Source organism: Varroa destructor, unplaced genomic scaffold (genome assembly GCF_002443255.2).
Source record: "Varroa destructor unplaced genomic scaffold, Vdes_3.0 BEIS01000007.1, whole genome shotgun sequence".
Classification (NCBI taxonomy): Eukaryota; Metazoa; Arthropoda; class Arachnida; order Mesostigmata; family Varroidae; genus Varroa; species Varroa destructor.
Window position 1 is genome coordinate 24,131,122 of NW_019211460.1, and position 11,361 is coordinate 24,142,482.

Genomic DNA, 11,361 nt, shown 5'->3' on the forward strand with positions numbered 1-11,361 from the left:
ATATATATACAGATAACATGTAGCGTTTTTGCGGTATTGTACACACAGAAAAAAGGTGCAACCCTCCTTGTGTACAGAGTGATTATCGTCGACAGGACCTAGGACATACGTCAACATTGAGGTTTACCACGGTTTATTCTTATTTCCTATGGAACGATGTTCCGTCGACCTGTATCAGCCAGTAGTACAGATTACTTTTCTAGCGTGTAGTTCGATAGATACCTCGTAAATATTCGTAATCTACTTAGATTTAAAAGTTCAGATCATATCTACTCACTCTGTGATGATTCCGCGTCAGAGAAATTTTGAAAAATGCACGTGCCACTTTATTGAGATTGGTTACATTTGTTATCGTCGCTGTTAGTAACTCCTACTTTCAGCTGTTCGAACGACTTAACAAATGCCCCGGGCATAATAAAACTTCGGCTTGTTCGGCATTCAAATTACACATGTTGTAAACAAAATCCGTGATAATCTTCAGTGCTTCTAGCGTCTTTCAAGTCTTATTAGCTTATTATTTATTAGCTAACGAGCATATCATTCGAACCCTCGTCAACTATCCTCCACGTAGACGGCTTGTTTGAGCCCTTTCAATACAAGCTTTTTTGTATCGTCAAGTTAAATATGCAAACACAAAGTTACACTTACCCTTTAAATCTAAGTGAAATTGCGTAGTCATTATGTCCGCATGGGCTTTCAGCGTGCCATGCACATATGTAACCCGCAGAACTGCGTACGATCGCCAGCGTCCTATGTAAGCGACTCATTCAGATGATCTAGATGATTCGAAACTTAAACATATCCCTTCTCTTTAATCGATTCGTTCGTCAACTGAGTGCTACATTTGCGTAATCTCATTCCAATCAAGTTACTTAACTTGCTTGTTGATGGATATACGTTACCGTGACAACACACTAACTAATGTGGTTGCCTATCATTAAACCTTAAGACACATGCTTCTTTACGTTTAATTCCGTATGTGGACATACTTTGTATCAGCAGGCCCTAGTTACAACAAGTAATGCCTATCTAGGCCCAGCAAGCGGATTTTGAAGGAAAAACATTGGTTGATCTTAGATAGGGTATAACAGAATTCGTAAACTAACCAACAGCGTAACGACCTTGATTTTCGGACCGGTGAACAAGACGTATTCAGAAACTTTCGTATTCAGACGTACCTAACAAACGTTGAAGTATAACAATGAAAATAATTGTCGAACTTCATATGAAGTTTGTTTTTATTTTTGTTACGACATACGGAGACGCTATCCGTTGACGTAGACTATTACCGGGCTGCAGCAAATGCTCGGCTTCTGATCGTCTATCAAGTTTGAAACATGTTTACGTTGTTAAAATTAGCCACCCTTGGGTATTTATCTTACGCAACGAAGAATATCTTCCTTTCAATTCATACCACTATCATAGCTGACCTAATTCTGTTTACAAATCCTAGGTGCTTAGTGCCACCTGAAAGGGACTTTACCACATGCTCACAACACCGATTCCTCACGGCGATAATACAGCTATTCGGTCTTCCTTTCAGTAAGGAAGACTTGCTGAGATGTTTACAATTTCCGTCATCAAGGTTTGGATATCCGCCAACAGATGTTTCAACATAAAGATGCATTATAAATGAACGATTATAATATTATTACGTATATCTCGGATGTACTATGATGTAATTAAAATGCTATAGAGGTCGATGTTCTTTATTGCTTTTGAGTAGGGTCTGTTGACTGCGTACAATTTATTGCGCAATTCAAATTATGATTTACGTCTATCGTGCATAGTTCCTAGCGCCTTATGGCGTCCAAACCGATGGAATACAAAAAAGCAGCATGGAAAGTTTTTGGTATCTGACAGTGACCTGGCAGCTGTTCTGTTGCTACGACGGCTAATTACGAAATCGATATACTCACAGCTGCACCTTGACAGATCCTTTCTTTGCTCCTCACCTCTGACTCACCAAGGCACTAGCAGACGCAAATGTGGTGCCGGATATATATATCGACTAGTTCATCATACGGATTAATGAAATCATAGGCCCTAGTTACCAACCTGTTGCTCCGAAAATGTTTATTATGAATTTGAATAGAAGTGACTTGCACCGTGTGAACTAAACACGTTATACACTCGATCATTCGTCTACACGGGGACAGTATTGATCACTGACTTTGAAACTCAGGCTTCCTTTTGCGCTGCCGCGTACATAGCGATTTCATTGTAAACGTTTTCGTCAGCTCTCGCCTACAAAGACGCATACTCGCGATCACGGAAATGTATTAAGAAGCCTTCTTTTTTCTAGGGCACATCGAGCATATTTGTGTCAACCTAACAAGATGTCGTGTCCTAGCCCACAGCCAGATGGCTGCATTCGTCCTATACGGGTATGCTAGCCGAGCAAGAAAAATCATACCTACTATGACAAAAAATGATTATAGTGGCAAAACCAAGAACGCATTGCAACAGTATAAACGGCCCGTCGAATAGAAATTGGCAGGCCCACAATTACCCGAGGCAATCGATCAGTTCTTACCAAGACGGCCAAACTGTAAACGAACCTTTCGACAGGACTGATTTGTGAAATTATTTTCTGCGTAAACTGTATGAATTGCACATTGTAAAACCTAGTTCATTAGAGCTGTTTCTATGGAACGAATCCTGTATTTCGAAATAATTCTTCAAGTTAGCGCAAACTTAGGACTAGCAGCTAGTAAAGTTTGTTCATTCGTATAGTTGATGGGACTCAATTGCATTGCAAGACTTCATGAATTTCCAGATTCGTTCAACTGAGAGGCGTATTTACGTTGTCCACCTAAAACCTACAGCCTGGTGTCGTGAGGGGCTCCTAGCACCAGGCAGGTTGCAGTGCGACGCTTGCAGAAAACGTCATTCACAAGACATCGAGCTACGTTTTAAGCAAACAACGACCAATCAACTGAAACCTATCGGTCCAATGTAAAGTCTACCGCGTGTAAAAATTTCCTCTGGTTTGGCAGCATTTGGATGGCCCTCAGCGATCCGACGATGGGATAGACCTACTGGGTCATTGAAATCATCGCAGTTTGAGATACCCGTTACGGATCCTACAGCTAATCGAATTAGAGACAATTATAAATAACGACTTGTAATAATATGCGCTTAAATTCACTAAAGGTATATAGACATGCACATATATGCTGGACCATTAAGTATATCAAATGAACTATTCACCTTCCACCAACAACAATTTAACTCAATTTGGTACCTTTTTTTTTTTTTGGGACACGTAAACTTCTTTTGTCTTTTTCTACAACACGTTGATGCTTAATCAAATAAAAACCAGTTAGAGCAACATCATCGCCATCACTGGTACCGTCTTTCTCGTCACCATAACGATCGTCGGCTGTGGCATCAGGACAGGGATAGGAAAATGCAAAGCAAACACGCGGGTGCCGTAAGCGCTGCTCGGTTATTATCAAGTGCATTACCCACTGTTCCGCCTGTCGTTCTTTGTTGATCTTTCCAACGAGTCGTCGTCGTCGGTTTAGCGTCTTATTATTCTTATACAATTTCATTTAACTTAATTACATATATACATAGAAAGATGGAGGTAATAGCAATAACAACGAACGAATATAACAATGGAACGTGCTGCATTCGTTCGTAGCGCTTTTACAGATACTTAGCCTCGTTCAACAAAGAAATCGTGCTACCCGTAGTACTTCCCCAACTGCTGCTATTACTTCTGTTCGTGATTATGAGAAATTTAGCATCGATAGACAGAGAGAGAAAGAGAAAGAGAAAGGGGAGAGCGAAAGGGTTCGCCATTTGAAAATTTTCACTAGGTTCACCTGTTGCCTGTCGATAACTGGTCACCGGCTTTATTTATCTGATTACGGTCGTTGTGCTTCCGGGAAAAGGAAGTCGAAACGTTTCCCGATAAAACGCATTATTTCCGAGTGTAATAAAACAGATAACCATTTCATTGCCATCATACAAAAGACTGACAATGATGTCGTGAAATAACAGTTTTCGCTAACTGAAGTATGTTTTTGCTTAAGTTATTCAAAGTTGCTTCGACTGTAACTTGTAGATGTTTACGTTTGATGCGTGGGTGTCAATCTTAAAGCTGCCACAAAGCTACTTGCTATTGTTTAGTCGGTGTCTTAGTTTCACGTTTTCTTAACAAGTAGATCATCGAATATATTGATTAGCTGCGGACGAAAGAAGCGCGTACCTCTACAGTTTTACTCTATATAAATAAAAGCGGACGCGTTCTTTATAGGCAACAACTACTATTCTATGCCTGCGTCATGAAGCTGGCGTACAACGCTAACACTGCACATAGATGACTTGGTAACAAGTTTTAAACGTGCGGAAATTAGCTCTAAACTCACTCTACCCGACACTAAGCATAGAGGCCTATAAGGATTTGACAGGGCCCGTGAGTTCACTGCGGTATAGTCAGCCAGCCGGCCAGCCAAGTCTTGCATGTGCTAGAGATGTTATTTTTGGCGGTGATGTTTAACCATTATTGAGTTTTAATACATTTTCTGAGCTGCTCAGGAGTCCTTCTCAAAAAAAGTCCTGTTTCGTAGATTCCGCAAACGATTTTTTAATCGTAATTTCATGTCTAGTATCTGTAGCCGTAAACTCATTGAAAAGTAGCTCAAATACTCACAAACTTATTACAACGAAATTTACTTCAAAGCTGATAACAGGCTAAACGTCATAAAAATACAACGGTCTAAAACGGCCAATAAGTACTAAAGGCACAGATGAGCTTAGCAGGACAACCTAATTGATTATTGATATTTCGGTACCCAGTATAGCAAATTAATGTATGCCGACTGCGACAGACAGCCCAGAGAAATTGTCACAAATTTCAATGCACAACTTTGTGTATATGCCCGGTATTCAAAGAAATCTATGCACCGTCGAAAGTTCTAATGTCCGGAGCATAATCAATTTCAAATAAGCGGAGAGGAGCAAGACGAATTCTTAAGAAAATCTATTTTACAAAGTTTTATGGTATTATGTAAATGTCCGCCGAACGAGGATGATCCGGATCAAAAAAAAAGAACAGTCTCGCGTACGATAGGATGCTCGATTATTTGGAGTGATAAGGCTAAAATTCAATTGAGTGGCGCGTTTAATTCTACCTAGCGGGCAACGGTAAATCCGCGCTCTAGGCGGGTTACGCAAAAGTTTCAAGCAAAAAATTGATTGTATCATTCGTCTTTAACAAGACAGTGATTGGTGCCTATTACTTGAACCCACTGGAAAAATCTGCCCCACTACGCGCTCGAGACGAATTCAGTGAAGATGACAAATTTTATTTCCTACAGGATGAAGTACCTGCACGCTATCGTCATAATATAAAAGCATATCTTGACGGAAATCTTCTAATATAGGTGGACGGAATGAAGGGGTCCTATAGGGTAGTTAGGTCTGACGCAAAAGCTCCCATCACCCGACCGATAAGATTAGACAATTTTTAAAGGCCGAGAGTACGCCACGGAACCAAGCTAAATGCTGAATTGTGTTTATGAATCAATAACCCAATGCTATCATCATCATCATTTTCAGGCAAAAAAGTTATATATTTTTTTCGGTAAATCTTTTGGCAATTAAAATTATATATTGGTGTAAGCAAAAATTATGATCATGCTAACCGTGCTTATATATATATATGGTCTTCGCGCAATTTTAGAATGTTACTTCTAATTATGTTGGTCTTATGTAACATGTTCATTTAACTCGTTTGATTATATTAATTTTGTTTTTTAATTAAAATGCCTGCTCATTTCGTACCGTTGAATCGTGTTTTTTTGTTTATAAATAATTGTTAATGGGCTGTCTCACGAGTTGTGCGGTTACACCATACATTAAAAAGCAGTATTTGTTAAGGCCATGACATATCATCTGCGTCAGCTATTTTAAATCAGCTCTTATACTCGAAAAATTTCTGCCACTAAAAGTATTCAACAGAGTTAACTAAAATACAGTGTGCCGAACATTCTTTATGTGCTGTTGTTTATTCTTTGCCCCATAATCGATTACTGATCACCCCTAGCGGCTGTGCCGCAAATGGGTTGGACAGGGATGTCGGCGGGGGGGGGGGGGGTAAGAATGATCATTACAAAAGGGATTGAGATATATTATCCCGACTTGTTGAAAGCACCCCGAAAATCAGTCCTGCTTTTTGCCTTGCGTTACCCTCGCCAGCTCGACAAATCGGTAAGTCAATCTAACCCACCAAGCTTTTCGCTTCAAAGCAAAAAGGAACTAAGCTTCATGAGAGTATGCTTCGGGGAACAATATTTTCTAACGAAGCCCTCAGTGGATTCCTGGTTGTCAGTGATTAGCGGGTATATCGAGGCCTGCCAACTAATCCCATGCACATCCCGCATATTGATAAACAGAGCTAGCCTCAAATATCGTCGAAGCAAATTGAAGAGTGCAGGAAATCATCACTTGACCCTGCGCCTGAGAGCCACAACCACGACATCGATGAGCACCGTTAATACGATATAATTTCGTCATCGTGCCCGTTCAACTGGCTAAAAAAGCCCATTTTTCTCTTGTCCTTTGTTCACCGTCCCTTCTGGCTTCAAAATAAAAAAGAGAAACCTCCATCGAACTACGAAGAAGCAGTCGCTTCCGCCACCACCGAGCTCTCTTGACAGCACAAGAAGTCTGCGCAACGGCAAGCGCTGCGCACAAATGGCCATTATCATTACGAGTATTATCAATTCTTTATCGTTGGCGCCATCTGGTCAGTGGCGGTTGTCGCATGTGGCCCAGACCGCGGCCAATGGGGAAAAGGGAAAAAATTGTGCCTAGTTTTTGCTAGAGGGGCTACGGCAGGCCGTTTCTGCAGTATCGGTCGTCTTACTGGCGGCACCACTTTTGCCTACGGAAGAGAAAGGAAGATGACTGGGCGCGAAGGCGAGGATCTGACTGCTTTCATAGTAAGAGTACAAAGCAAGAGAGAAAGGGATAAAACGAGTCTGCCCACGGAAAACGGCGCAAGCGAAAAATTGGAAAAAAAAAGGGGAAAAGGAAGACAAAACTTGAAAGAGTGAAGCACGGCAAAGCTTGTGGTGGCTAAAAAATCCGACAAACCTGCAAGGAGCGGTCGAGGAACTCCACTTTCAGCGCGTTCGATGGGACTTTGCGCATTGAGCGCTGCAAGCAATTACAATCGCTGCCGCGACATGACAGGGCTATGACGATGGCCTCTTAGGCGTCATCGGCTCACAGCGAACCGAGCAATGACAATCAACAGCCACAACAACTTCCGGCAGTTTCAGTCGTGGCGGTGTTTCACGTTAGGCACTTTCTCAACTACCTTCTCTGGCCGCCATCGACGATGAAAGCCAGTGAACAGTTTCTGTCTCACTCGATCCCCTCTCGCATAGGCTTGGCCACGCCTAGCTTCTTCTGAGCTGCTTTAGAGTACCATGGGACGGGAAACTGTCCAGTCGCCACAGCTGCTAAAGGTAATCCATTGTTTGCTTGCAAAAGGGGCAACGCCCGCGAGGGTGGGCTCATCGACTGAGGGTGCGGCTGGATAGAACACGCTTAAGGGGGTATAGGAAGAATCTTACGCTAAGGACGACTCAAATCAGTCGGTCTCCGTATCTTATCTAACGAGCCATTGGCTTATCGTAAAAGAGCGTTGCCCTCTGGCAATGGATAACATGAACATGGCGGATGGCTAGCAGGCCGGCTGCCGGGGGCGGCAGCGAACCAACAACAAGCTGGTCAGTCAGTGCACTATATCAGGCTAATCTGAGACAGAACATTAGTTAACGATCGCCCAGGCACAATTCACTTGTTGCCTCTTTCGACCAGGTCCACGGCAGAAAAAGTCACCTTGTGCTTGGTTCTTGTACGGTGTAGACCTGTGCCGCCCCAGGCGGTAATGTGCGTTGGCAATAGCAGCATCAGCCGCTACTACTACCGACACGCCCATTTCTGCAGTCGTTGTTGTTGGCACAGTATTGTTGCTACTGCAACAGCCACTCCGCTTTTTCATACGATCGCTGTACATTGCAGTTGTGGCAAGATATAGCAACGTGCTAAAGATTTGAAAATCGTAAACAGAATCTGGAACGTGTACGAATATACAGGCGCCATCTATCAGTTGATCTGTACCTTTATATCACATATCGTATTGTGAACGGAGAACATATGCAACAAGTTTTACCAAGATGTACATAGACAGTACGAAGTCGGTATCGAGTCACAGAATGATGACGACGTCGACTGAGGCCGGCTAAATTAGGCACGACAGTCGTTTTAAACAATACGAAAATCATTATCTTCATTGTTTGCAGGTGTGCGGAACAGAGTGATGCATGCTTTAGCGTTTTGTATAAGCAAACTCTGATACCTTGTATATTCCCATGAGTGTAAATTCGTTTTCTTTTATATATGCATGTGCATGTGTGTGTATTGCTCTGGCAACCTTACTGACACCGGGCGTCATTCCAGGCCTGATTGCAGTTAGAACTGCGCAAGTCACCACATTACTAAATGTGTGTCAAGCGCAGAATGAGGCAGAGTAGCCGTGCGCCCGCTTCTCAGCCGTCATCTCTCTCTCTCTCTCTCTCTCTCTCTCTCTCTCTCTCTCTCTCTCTCTCTCGCACCTTCTTTCTTTTTCTTCTTCTTCTACTTTTTCTTTCCGAAACCCTGGTCTGGTCGCCAGGAATGAGTACGATCAGCGATCAGCAAGCAGCGGCAGCTGGGTAGCAGATGGAACCGTGATGACATCCGGAAGTGTGTGTTGTCGCTGCCTGCCAAAATCCGGAAATATGGTTCGTCGAAGGGATCCAGGACGACAGCATAGAGAAACGTAGAAACATAGCGAAACAGCGGCGACGAAGTGACGATGCTTAGAGTCATCGCCAGCCGCGCACGCAGCAGGCACGCGGCAGTCGCGGTCGTAGGTTCAGTGACAGCTGAGACAAGGGAAAAGGGTTACAGTTAGTGGTAATCGTCGAGTCTGTCGCTGTTTCATTTCTCCGTTGTAACCTAGGACGACGAATGAGGGAACGGACGAGCGGCCGGCGAGGTCAGTCAGTCGGGTTCTCTGATGATTGGCGCGTACTGGGGAGACACTTCCGGAACACTTAAGCATACAGGCACACTTTCGCATTTGCCTTCCTTGCCGCCCGGTCACTACAGCTGCCGTAGCTATGAAAGGCCACAACTCGGCTGGTCTGTCTGCCTTTCCGCCCCGGTCGCTTACTGTAGTGTAAATTTGCGCCGGCTGCTTACGCCTTCTATGTCGTCACTGATCTGAGGAAAAATGGAAGAGGAAAGTCGAAGAAGGCATTTACGTATTTGCGAAAACCGAAACGGATAACGGAATAAATGGGGGAGAGAACGACGAGCTAACGAAAACATTAGACTTCCTGAAAAGTCAAATAAATAAGCGATCATATGACATATATCGTGTGACAAAATATAATGTATACGGGTTTATTTTGGTCTACTTTAATTAATAAAGTAGAGTTGCATATATATATATATATATATGAAGTGTTAAAATTGTATCTCAATGTCTCAACCAAAGATATATTTGGTTCATTGTAGAAGGACACACAGTGAGGACGATACAAGATGTGAACGCTTGAAATTGATTATTTGATCAGAACAGTAAAAAGAGATTTTGAACTTCCATCGAAGATAGGTTCAAGTCTAAGTTATGCTCTACAGAGTGTGTCAGGTTGCAGGCCCTTAAGTCACGCTGAGGGCATAGGGCGTAATGGCGCATTTAAGGTTATGTATGACTGGCTATAAAAGTAAAGGTGACTGTCTTAGAAGCTCCTAGACTTACGCAAACATTCGCGATAAATATCTCTCATGTAATGCTTGGTAACAGCAAGTAACTATTTGCTTAACATTGCCATTGCATGACCTTGCATGTACGTTTGACGCAATTTGTACTTCAGATTACCAGATGTAAAGTATTTACCTAATGTTTTCACAAAATTTGTTGTTTTTGCTCTAGAGGATGTTTACGTACGGGTGGCTTTTCCTGCATTTATTATCTGTCGACCGTCAGTCGTTGCTTGTCAACTCTGTCGTCGTGGCATAAAGTGCCCGCAGTAGCCGCTAGCGCAGGAAAAATGTAATGAGGTTGCCGTTGATTTCCTTTGAGTTAGGAATAACCTCCTGGAGGAGCGTTCAATAGAACTGGGCGCAAAGGGGTAAGCTAGCGAGAGAAGCTATAACGTTGGTGTGCATTCTTTTGGACACTGTTGTTCTCCTCGACGCTCTGCTTTCGCTTGCGTGCCTCGGGAGAGACAGCGGTCGTGGAATCGGCATTCAGTCGTCACGCCATGTCGTAAGCAACACCAGCACAAATCAAGCGAGGTTGCTAATCCTAGCTCACACTACGGCTTGGTTCAATCAATGGCCAGTGAACTACTTCGTTGAGCTTGCGAAGCATTATGTGTTATTGTTAAAGTTTCTCCTCTTCTTCTTTCGAGGCAAATGAGGGTCCACGGGAGTGTATAGTGGTGATATTCGTTTCACGCCCTCCGCCCCTCGCTCCCTGTGTTCGCTTGCGCGCTCACTCACTGCTGCTGCCACTGCCGTCGGCGCTACTGTCGACAAGTTGCAACAGCTACGCCCCGTTGTGTCGCTGTTTTACTCTTGTTTACTTAGTTGAACTCTTGCGTGTTGTGCCCCCGCTGTTATTGCTGGTGTTCTTTAATATTCCGAGCGGATACTAGCGGGAAGGGAATGCTATGCAAGCGAAGAGTTGTAACGGAGTTGGGTCGGGCACCACACAGGAGAAACGTGGATACAAGTCAAAGGGCAAACATTCATAAGGATTAAAATTGAGGGTTGAAGGTAGCAGCAGTAACAACAACGAGAACAAAGAACGTCACATCGCCGCAGTTAGCGTTGCTACTACGGCTGCCGTTTCGCCCGTGCTTTAGCCGCAGCTTGCTGAGATAGATGGTTGTTTCACCGCACTGCCGGCAGATGGAGCCACTGCTGGCGAGGCGATGGGGCTTAATCATGCTGCTGCTCGTTGCAGCTATGGATTGAGGCTTTGAGATTGCGCTCGAATAAGCAGAATTTTAATATTTTTTGTTTGCTGCCGCGCTTGTCTGAATGTCAATGGCGCAAGAGCATTGAGTAAACTAAAAGAAAGAACGCGAACAGGAGATACGAAACGTGAGAACGCGAAGGGGAGAGAGAGAAGTTGTAGAGTGTCAAAGCGTCAGAGGCAACGCAGACGACAAAATGCTGCCAAAGATCTGACAGAGCAGAACTGGCGGGAGGTCACAGTTGGTACCAACAGAAGCGTTTGCGTGTTAGATCCTAAAGTGCACAGAGACCTGCCGAAGTATA

At 43.6% G+C, this 11,361-nt stretch overlaps 2 long non-coding RNA genes across 3 annotated transcripts in view; one reads left to right on the forward strand and one right to left on the reverse strand.

The window, feature by feature from the left end:
* Positions 1–2,785, reverse strand: part of LOC147754474 (uncharacterized) — a 4,844-nt gene extending 2,059 nt beyond the window's left edge. For both annotated transcript variants that reach the window (XR_015317088.1, XR_015317089.1), the window contains exon 1: positions 649–2,785. This is a non-coding gene — a long non-coding RNA (uncharacterized LOC147754474). The remainder of the gene's footprint in view (positions 1–648) is intronic.
* Positions 1–3,175, forward strand: part of LOC111254749 (uncharacterized) — a 4,991-nt gene extending 1,816 nt beyond the window's left edge. The window contains exons 2-3 of the long non-coding RNA XR_002675164.2: positions 2,306–2,387; positions 2,780–3,175. This is a non-coding gene — a long non-coding RNA (uncharacterized LOC111254749). The remainder of the gene's footprint in view (positions 1–2,305; positions 2,388–2,779) is intronic.
* The last annotated feature ends 8,186 nt before the right edge of the window (positions 3,176–11,361 follow it).